The sequence below is a fragment of the Ovis canadensis genome, chromosome 2 (assembly GCF_042477335.2).
Source record: "Ovis canadensis isolate MfBH-ARS-UI-01 breed Bighorn chromosome 2, ARS-UI_OviCan_v2, whole genome shotgun sequence".
In the NCBI taxonomy this organism is placed as follows: Eukaryota; Metazoa; Chordata; class Mammalia; order Artiodactyla; family Bovidae; genus Ovis; species Ovis canadensis.
The window spans coordinates 42,761,577-42,771,901 of record NC_091246.1 but is presented as its reverse complement, the minus strand read 5'-3'; the positions used below and the strand labels follow the sequence as shown (position 1 = coordinate 42,771,901).

The 10,325-nt window shown below is 49.5% G+C and overlaps 1 long non-coding RNA gene across 1 annotated transcript; it reads right to left on the bottom strand.

The window, feature by feature from the left end:
• Positions 1-1,149: 1,149 nt before the first annotated feature.
• Positions 1,150-3,108, bottom strand: LOC138432602 (uncharacterized). The gene is made up of 3 exons (XR_011253919.1): positions 2,973-3,108; positions 2,226-2,339; positions 1,150-1,225 (listed from the first exon to the last, which is right to left on the bottom strand). It is a non-coding gene; the product is annotated as an uncharacterized lncRNA (long non-coding RNA).
• Between the last annotated feature and the right edge of the window lie 7,217 nt (positions 3,109-10,325).

Sequence of the window (10,325 nt, the reverse complement as noted above, 5' to 3'; positions counted from 1 at the left end):
AGGGAGCCAGCCCCTCCTCCTTCCCTTCTAGAACCTCACCTTTCAAGAAGCACCACACAACCCATGCGATTAGGACAATGGCGTTTCCAAGTCCAGTTACAACTCCGATCCCCTGCCCTGAAGGGCCTGCGGAGGGAGAGGGGGTGACGGGGAGTGTCTGGCTCGTGGCTGCTGGCTCTCCAGGAACTGGGGCCTCTCCATGGGCCAGGGCACCTGATTCTTGGTCCACACATTTGATGTCGCTCCAGGGGGTACAGTCCGTGACCATGACCTTCCCATCAGGGCACCTGGGTACAGACACAGGGGTGATGTAGGGAACTCATCAGGGCCAGCTGCCTGGATGAGGAGAAAGAGGGGGCAGCCTCCCATCCTGGGTCCCCTGACAAGACAGTGGAGGGGGGCCAGGCTCTTGCTGTCTGCAGGGGAGGGTCCCCTCACTCCCCCTCACTGGGCGGGAGAAGGATCCAGGATTGTGTACTGCGGCACCCAGGCTCCTACTGAGTGTGCAGAGCTGTCCTTCAGGAGCTGGGCTTCCTCTGCCAGGCCCGCCTGGCCTCCCTGGGCTGCACGGGCAGCTCTGTGAGGTGGGGGCCTCATCCAGGTCAAGGGTCAGAAGGGTGTGGGCACAAGTCTGACTCATCCTCCAGTCAAACTCGAACACGAGGCCCTCTCATCCACCCGTTGACTCTTCCTACCAATCTCAGCCAACACTGGAGCATCAGAGGATAGTGAATTACTGTTGGCCCCTGAGTCCCCAAATAGGACACATTCAGGTGCTACTGGGGAGCAAGGGGCTGGGTGTGAGGCCTGTCGAGTTGGCTCCGGTTTTATGGGAACCTTGAAGTAGCACACATGTGGCCTCAACATGACTTCTGTCTGCTGTGAGCACTTTGGTCTTTCTAGGCCCCTCCCAAGGAGACATGGGAAGGGGCCACAGGGTAAGCCATGCTGGACAGACGGTGGTGGTAGGGAGCGCTGCTGCAGGCTCAGGAGACCCCACAGGCACAAGGGAGCTCTGAGAGGTGGGAGGGGCTTCACGGAAGCAGGAGAGAGAAATGGGTACAAGAAACTGGGGTCTCCTGTGGTTTGGAAGCCCCGCAGGCTCCTGTGTCTCACCCAGTGCTGCAGTTTTGACAGAATTCAAGTGCATCTTCACGGAAAGTGCCAGGTTTGCACTGACACTCAATGTCCTTGGTGGGTGTGCAGCGATTTTTTTCTTCTTCTCCTGGAGACCAAATAAGGTTTTGAGGATGTGTTTCCCTCATATGTCTCTCAACCCTTCTTCACCACCCAGATCTCCATCCACTCAGTTCAAGAAGTGATTCGGATGGCTTCCTGGCTGCTCCAGTGGTTAAGAATCTGCCTGACAAAGCAGGGGATACAGGGTGCATCCCTGGTCTGGGAAGGTCCCACATGTTGCGGGGCAGCTAAGCCTGTGGCCACAGCTACTCATCCTGTGCGCTAGGGCCTGTGCACCACGATGAGAAGCAGCAAGAGTAGCCCCCCTCCACAACGAGAGAAAGCCCTTGTTCCACAGCAAAGACCCAGAACAGCCCAAAATAAACGAATTACTCTTTTCTAAAGTAATTTTGGGGCCATTTTCTGTGGCAACACACATAGACCATCCATGGAACAGCCACTGTTCACGTGTCAGCAACAGAGGCATACAAAAGGGACTGTGCATCACTACGGATGCACCAGGGTTGGGAAGAAAAACGTTTTAGATCACAACTGAGGAGCAAGAAGTGGGGTGGGGTGAGGTGTAAGCTGAGGCGCTGTGGATGGAGAGGAACCCTTGGGTGATGTCCCAACGGGTGATGCCTTGCTGGAGTGACAGAGGGACCTCAGGTCATGAAGGCTGAGAGAGGCTGAGACCCCAGAGCAGAGGGCATGGCGCCCACAGGAGCCTGGCCCAGGATCAGACACATCACACAGCTCAAACCCAGCCCTGCCCCACTCCCCCAGGCCTTCTGCACTCTTACCATCCAGCCCCCTCCATCAAGGGACAGGTTATTCCCCTCTTTCCAGCTGATATTCTGAAAGACTCCCCTACCAGTTGGCATGTGTTATGCAAATAACGTCTGTTTGCATTTATTTTACTGACCTAAGACAAGTTGAAGACCTAGCTGGGCTGGAAATCAGGTTTCTGACCCCTCATCCCATTTAAATCCCATCTCATCACCCAGCACCCTGACTGCAGGCACAGGGGACCACAGGTTCTGTACCTGATTTGCAAGTCGTGCAAGGTAAGCAAGAAGGGAGGGTGTTTGAATGACTGGTGTAGTCTGTCCCATCGGTGCGTGGGGCACAACCTCCACTGGCTTCTTCCATATAGAATCCTGGGAAGGAAGGGAAAAGCAGGTGAGTAAACCCCACAGAATTCCCTGAGGCTGGCAGTGTGGCTGGGGAGGCCTCTTTTGCCATCTGTGGAATCCACAAGGGGAACTCTCCTCAACCGGGCTTTCATCTTTTGATTCCTCATCTACCACATAACTTAGACAGACCCTAGAGCAGTACTGCCAACAGAAATATATTACAAGCCACACATCCAAGTCGCATTCATAGCTGGCACAGGAAACAGTAAAAAGAAAGGTCAGGGGCTTCCCTGGTGGCTCAGAGGGGAAGAATCTGCCTGCCTATGGAGAATACGTGGGTTTGATCCCTGTCTCGGAAGATCCCACATGCTGCGGAGCAGCTGAGCCCAGGTGTCACAACTCCTGAGCCTGTGCTCTGCAGCTCGGGAGCCACAGCTACTGAGCACACCTGCTGCGACTCCTGAAGCCCATGCGCCCGAGAGCCTCTGTTCTGCAACAAGAGAAGCCACCCCAGTGAGACGCTCACCTACCGCAACTGGAGAGGAGGCCCCACTCTCCACAACTAGAGAGAGCCCATGCAGCAGCAAAGCCCCAGCACAGCCAAAAATAAACACATAGACAGGAAGACAAGGGCTGGAGACCAGCCTTAGAATCTACCTGGTAGACATAAGTTCTGTTGGAGGCTCCCTTCCAGTGGGGCTGATGACTGCTGGTCAATTTCATCCTTCCTTACAGACGTGGCTGAAGCAGGTTTAACCTATGGGGACAAAGCAGTGACAGGCATGAGTGGCTTCCACACTCTCACCCCTTCTAGGGTCCACTCCACATTTCCTTGATGACTGCCTGCAAAATGAGAACTGGGACCTTTCTTCCCAGCTCTAAACTCGCATTCTTTTCATGTTTGTCCTTTGGCCTTTTGTGCTAGCAAGTAACTTTCACTTCAGTTTTTGCCCCTGTATTCTTTCCTCTTAAAATATGTTTATTCCAGAAAGTATGTGCTCAGATGTGCCCAACTCTTTGCGACCCCATCAGGCTCCTCTGTCCATGCGATTCTCTCAGGAACAATTTTGGAGTGAGTTGCCATTTCCTCCTCCAGGGGATCTTCCTGACCCAGGGATCAAACTTCAGTTTCTTGCATCTCCTGTGTTGGCAGGTTGGTTCTTTACCACTAGCACCACCTGGGAAGCCCACAAAGTACAGGCAAAAAAAAATTTTTTTATAAGAATACAGAAACCACAGAGATCACCTTGATTAGAGAAGTTATCCAGGATTTTGTGTCTTGACTTCTTCTATTTGACCACGTGTGTGAATACTCTCAGGCTCTCTCTTTCTTCTCACATGTGCATGCACACACACACATACACACACATTTTCACAAATGAGGGTTCTGCCATGCATACAATTTTTCATAGTAAGCTGAGACAAAACCTAAATGCACGTGTCTACAGGATTAGTTCTGTTTCAGAAGCTGCGTCACGGTAATTGTTCTCTCAGTGTTCCTGGCCTTGGTCTCAGTGGGCAGAACACCTCCTGCCAGAGTATTTGCTTTTCCTAAACGTCTCCAAAGAAGTCTTAAAAAAAAAAAAAAGTTCTTATAGATTAAAGAAGATCAGGTTTCTGTAGAAGCTTATTCATTCTTATCAACAAGTTAAGGGTCAGTACTGACCCTTCTTAAAATATCACCAGAATCATCATTTGAAGGGAACCCTACCGATCGCAGACGGCCATGGCCTTGTAAGCCAAAATATGGCTTTCATCTCCTCTGAAATACAGACCTGCTCAGAGTGTGCCTGGGGAAATGCCAGTCAACTAATATTTGTAAATGCATGATTATTCTTTTAACAGATCTTCTTACTCTGAAAAGTTTCAGTGTAGAACAATTAGACAGATTCTTTTTGAAAAAGAAAAAGAATGAAATCATCTATACGCTCGGGTTCCTGAGAGGTTAGCATTTATTTCTAAGCTGCTTTCTTATATTTTCTGTGTGCGCATTACTCTATCTACATACATAAACAATAAGAGATGCTTTAAAACCCTCAGAGAACAACAGCCCATGGTATGTAGTCTTTTCTGATCTGCCTTTTACAGCCATTCTTTTGTATGTCGTAATGCTCTAAATTAGCATTCCACATCAGACATTTCAATGGCTTTCTAGGATTTTATTTTTGTAGTGGGGCCAATGATACACTTTGTCACACACCAGACTGACTCACTTTGTTTTGGAAAAGCCAGATTTGGTTTTCCTGGTTAAGTCCTGATGATCTGAGACCACACAGGAACAGGAGCAAGTAAAGCTCACCAAACCACAGAATGTACAAAGCCTAACCAGACTGGAGCTCTAACCCTGCCTTTTGCCACAGTGACCCCAGTTCCCAACAGGCAGCCAGCTGCTGTGAAGTTCCCTGCTGCTCTCTGCTCTTTCAGTAAAAATGCTAACAAGCCAACACATTCAAGGCAAGTAAAACAAGAGTCAGGAGTGCAATTCCACAAAATGCTTAAACCAAATCCCAAATAACTCAAACCTGTAAGTTGCAGTCACCCTCAATTTTTAAAAAAATGTATTTTCTTTAAGTACAGCTGCTGTATCATGATGTCCATCCACACTTATGAACGCAGTATTATAGGGTCCTGGGAACTTTCCATTGGGACTTGATTTCCAACATGGGAGTCACATGGAAAGGTCTGTACCTTCCTTCCTCAGTATTCACTACTAGAAAAGTCAGACACAGTTCAGTAAAATCCACTACCTGTCGATGCACAGAATCCTTATTTGCGATTTCATTTTCAAGGTTATCATCGAGGTTGTGCACAGAGATGGCTTCGTGCTGTGCAGCGAGGTAGCATTTCTCAAGTGGAGTGATTCTCTTCTCCATGTCCTCCTTCTGGGCCATAGCCTACACCAGGCATTGCAGAGGAGAAAAGGTAAGTCATTATCATAGAATACTCTGATACACTTAAGAGTAAATTAGCGGGACTAAATCCTAAATTCCAAATCAAACATAAAATTAACGTCCTCAAAATTAAAGTCCTAGACATGGCAGTTTTCTGAGATGTGAGCAAAACCACGCCCACCTCACACATCACATTTGCCACGATGGCACCCATCTGTCTTAACATCGGTTTGGCCACTCGATTTACCAAGCTTCTTTTCTACATAATAAACCCAAACAGCAAACAAAAAGTACACTAAACTACTCTGTCACTGCAAGAATTCCAGAAGGGAAGGTATCTGGCATGAAATGAGGACCTCTGTCTCATACAGGCGGGCTTGACCCAGAACAGGGAGGGACCTTCAACAGATCCAACAGGGAGCTCTGAGGCTCATCTCCTCAGGTAAAACTTGGAAAAATCTCATGCAATTTCCTCAAAATTAGATATGAATGAGTGGAAACAGAAGTCAAAGTGTAACACAGCTGGGAGCAGCCTTCTCAAGCCGAGTTCTTCTAAAGCAGTTACAGCACATGTAGGAAACGCTCAAACCAGGAGCAGAGCTTGCTGCTGGTGCGACTCCTGTCCGCCGGCTCAAAATCCAGTTCAGGTGCCTTCGTGCTCACTAAGTAACCGGTGTTGTCCTCACATTAAAAGTGAAAGTTCTTAAAAACGCTTTTTCCAGAATTCTCTACCTATTAACCTCTGCCACCTAATCTCCTCCCGTTGCCAAAGAGTAGTGTGAACAGGCTATACAAACATGTGCAAATATTTCTGTTTTGTGTTCTCACACAGAATTACTCACACTGAGCTACTAAACAAGGACGCCTGGGGTACCACATGTTGGAGGGGTGCTCTCTGAGACGGCCTCACGGGGGAGGGGTGGGGCAGGGTGGGCACTGTCTGTGTGCCCACAGAGGAGAGGCGAGGCTCACAAGAGGAGGCCTGAGCCCCCAGCTCTCCTCTGTTTTCACAGTGATCGTTAGGGAGTTTCTCATAAATCATGACACCCGCAGACACGACTGCCAGAAACATCCTGACTCTGCATGATCACACAGCACGGGCCTGAGGACCTGAGGGTGAGCAAACGCCACTCGACTTGTCTGACCACTGGTATCACTGTCACACATCCCTTCAAGGAGTGGAACCTCAGAAAACTAGAGAAGATGGCCAGGTAAGCTGCCTCAGCAGAGCCCACGCAGCATGCTCCCATCTCTCTGAGAGAACGGCCTCCACAGACGTTCAGACTCGCCTGAGTGAATCAGAAGGAAATTTCAGCATCATCGGGAACACATTCAACAGGCAGGTAGGGGGATGACCTGGGAGACTGGGGTTGACATATATACACTAGTGATACTCTGCATCAAGTCCACAGCAAGTGAGGACCTACTGTACAGCACAGGGCACTCTACTCAGTGCTCTGTGGTGAAGTTACTGGGGAGGAAATCTGAAAATCAGGGATATATGTGTGTATATATATATATATATATATATATGATTGCTTCACTTTGCTGAACGGCAGAAATTGACACAGCAGTGTAAAGCAAGTATACTCCAATAAATGAATGAGTGGATGAATGAACTTTTTAAAAAGGAACACACTGGGCCCCCTAGAACTTGTGGATATGAGGAGTCCACACCCAGGGAACAGCACAGCGCCAGGACTGCCCTCATGTTGGTCCACTGCCAACGGACCGCCTGGACCAGGCCTCTTCTACCCCAGAGACCTTGACGTAGAGGCGGGGAAGGCAGCCAGTCGGGGTCTCGCCAGTGCTCTGCTCTTGCTCACGCAGCCATGCCAAGGCTGAGATCACGGGGAGAACAAGGGACCCACATTCCCCCTCAGGACAACAGACACGTCCACTGGCCTGGCGTGCTGCGATTCATGGGGTCACAAAGAGTCGGACATGACGGCGTGACTCAACTGAACTGAACTGAACTAACTGAAATTACACGATGACTGATCTAACTTACCTCTTTATGTGTGGCACCTAATTCTTCTAGCAAACTACCCCTTTCAAGTGCTCCTCGTGTGTTGATGTGTGTCTATACATTAGTGCACTTCTTAGTGTATGCTGCTGCTACTGCTAAGTCGCTTCAGTCATGCCCGACTCTGTGCAACCCCATAGATGGCAGCCCACCAGGCTCCCCTGTCCCTGGGATTTTCCAGGCAAGAACACTGGAGTGGGTTGCCATTTCCTTCTCCAATGCATGAAAGTGAAAAGTGAAAGTGAAGTCGCTCAGCAGTGTGCGACTCGTCGGGACCTCACGGACTGCAGCCTACCAGGCTCCTCCACCCGTGGGATTTTCCAGGCAGGAGTACCGGAGTCGGTTGCCATTGTATACTCACCCTAATACACGGCTACTATAACAGAATACATTTAAAGTATCTCATTGATCTTAACATCAAGAAAATCTGCTTATTAACAGCTTTAAATTCTAAGTTTGAGAGGAAAAAATTTATCCTAAAATAATTCTATTACCTAGTTTTTAATTGCAAATTGATATACAGAATATAATAAATCTTGAGACATTTATACCAACGAATACTTTTTAACTGGGGGCTTCCCAGGTGGATCAATGGTAAAGAATCCACCTGCCAATGCAAGAGGGCAGGTTCGATCCTTGGGTCGGGAAGATCCCCTGCAGTAGAAGATGGCCACCCACTCCAGTATTCTTGCCTGGGAAGTTCCAGGAAGAGAGGAGCATGGTGGGCTACAATCCACAGGGCTGCAAAGACTCGGACATGACTGAGCATGGACGCAGGCAATACTTTTTAACCATAAAAAACTCTTGACTTCTTACAGACAAAATGTATTTACAAGAATTCAAGAAGCTCAAAAGTCAACTAGTTACATAAATACATGCATCATCCACCTAACAAGGCAGCAAGTGTACAAATCCGGGATGGCCGGGTGGCTGGTACCTTCTTGTCCAGGGCCTTGTGGTGCTCAAAGAGTGACTGCAATGCCTTGAGAACCTCCAGCTCGCTGGTCATGCTGGCTGGGGACTGCGCCTGCCCCTTGCCCGCCGTCATCTGCAGGGATGGTATGTACTGGGAAACCAGGCACTCCAGGTGCTCCAGCAGCAGCTGCAGGGCAGGGCCAAAGGAGCACCTTCAACCTCAGGTTTGAATTCAGGGCCGATAACCCCTCTCAGCCTCATGCTATCGCCGGAAACATGCTAAGGCAAGTCGGAATCCTGCCAGTGCAGTCTAAAGTTAGAGTGGACTTCCCCAGTGGCCCAGTAGTTAAGACTCCACATTTCTGCAAGGGTCATGGCTTTCAATCCCTGGTCGGGGAACTAAGACCCCACATAAACTGTAGCATGGACCAAATTGTAAGTTCAGGGAACTCCCCCCTCAAATGTACTAAAATTCTATTAGCTCTCCTCATAAATTTGAAGCAAAGTATGAGAACCCCAAACTGATCCACTCTGGTCTGCTCAGTGGGAAGATGTGAAAAATGACTTGAAAACCAGACAGAGTTTAAAGACAGCAACACAGAGCCCAGCGGTGACCCCCGCGGGGCAAAGGTCAACATGTGAGAAACCCCCTACTGACCCTGTTCTTGTCCCTTTGTGCTGTGAGCACAGCAATTTCCTCCTCTCTTGCAAGAAGCTGCTTCCAGCATATTTTGAATTCTTCTGTAGATGTTGCCAACTCCTAGAAAACAGTGAAATTAGTAAGTGACTAAATGCAAACACAGATTCAAAAGAGAGGGAGACTCTGAAGATGACCCTGTCAAGTCTCCACAGGCTCCACACAAAGGGTCTCCCTGCCCCTCCAGAGAACAGGGGTCCACTGACCCCAAGACCACACAGACCACCACAACTCAGACTGGCCTTCAGCCTCCACCTCGACCTGGCAGGCATGCGGCAGAGGAGATCCCAGAATCCAAGCCTGCCTTCTCAAGACCCAGGGAAGTCTGAGAAACTTCCCTAAACATTAACCTAACAACAAAGTGGATAAAGAGATTTTTAAAGGACACACAGACAAGTGACCTAGAACTGCTGGGGAGGGTGAGGAAGAAAGGTAAGATCTACAAGGTGATCAGGCTTGGAGTGTTCCTCTGGGAAAAAGGCTGATGGCACCCCAAGGCCATCTGTTAGCCTGACTCCACAGAAGTCACCCAGTCATTCAATACACTGGTAAAATGTTAAATTCATGTTATATGTCTTTTCTCACAATTTTCATGCACGCGGTGCCGTCCACGTGGTGAACTTGCTCAAACTGAACCACATGGAGTCTTTCATTCTTCTAGTTTTCTCTGCACAAATAAAAAACTCCTGGGCTACGTATCCCCTACTACATACTGACTATTCAGCACCTGGAACACTACCCAACACTTGTAAGAGGCATGTAGTAGACATGTGAAGCTATGAGGGTGTATGTTATACACATAAGCAGTAGGTAGCCATCATTAAGATGCTGGACACACTGTTCTGTGCTTTGTAAGATGGGAGATGTTAAGGGGCTTAGCCTTTCTGCTTCAAGGACTGACTCTATAGCTCAATCCACGTGCCCCAGTGACTCCTCCAGCCAGTGTTTCCCTCCTTGTGGGGCCCCTGCCCATCCTCCCCGCAGCACCTGCACAACCACTTACAAGGTCAACCTGCTGGGGTCGATCCTGCCCAGAAGGCCAAAAGGCCCTGGCCGGCAGGGCCCACAACCAGGCTAACAAAATGAAACACAACCCCAACGCTTCGCTGGGTGAAGGCCAATCCGAGGGGCCCAGCCCCCGGCTGCTCTCACCTCAGGCCACTCTGCTTCCAGGACTTGGGCCGAGGCCAAGTTCTTCCTTGTCTTGGCCTTTGCCTTGGGGATGCAGCACTGGAAAAGTGCCCATAGGCGGGCCCTTCTGCGACCCATCCTCGCGGATGGGGGCAGCCCCCCACTCAGGGGCAACTGCTGTTTCACGGTTAGATACCTCAGCACCCAAGCTATCACCACCGATCTCACACTACGAGCACCACTATTCACACTACGACCACCGCTCTCACACGCACCGCTCTCACACACGACCCTCTCACACACCACTCTCAGACACACTGCTCTCACACTAGGACCATCAGCACTGCTGT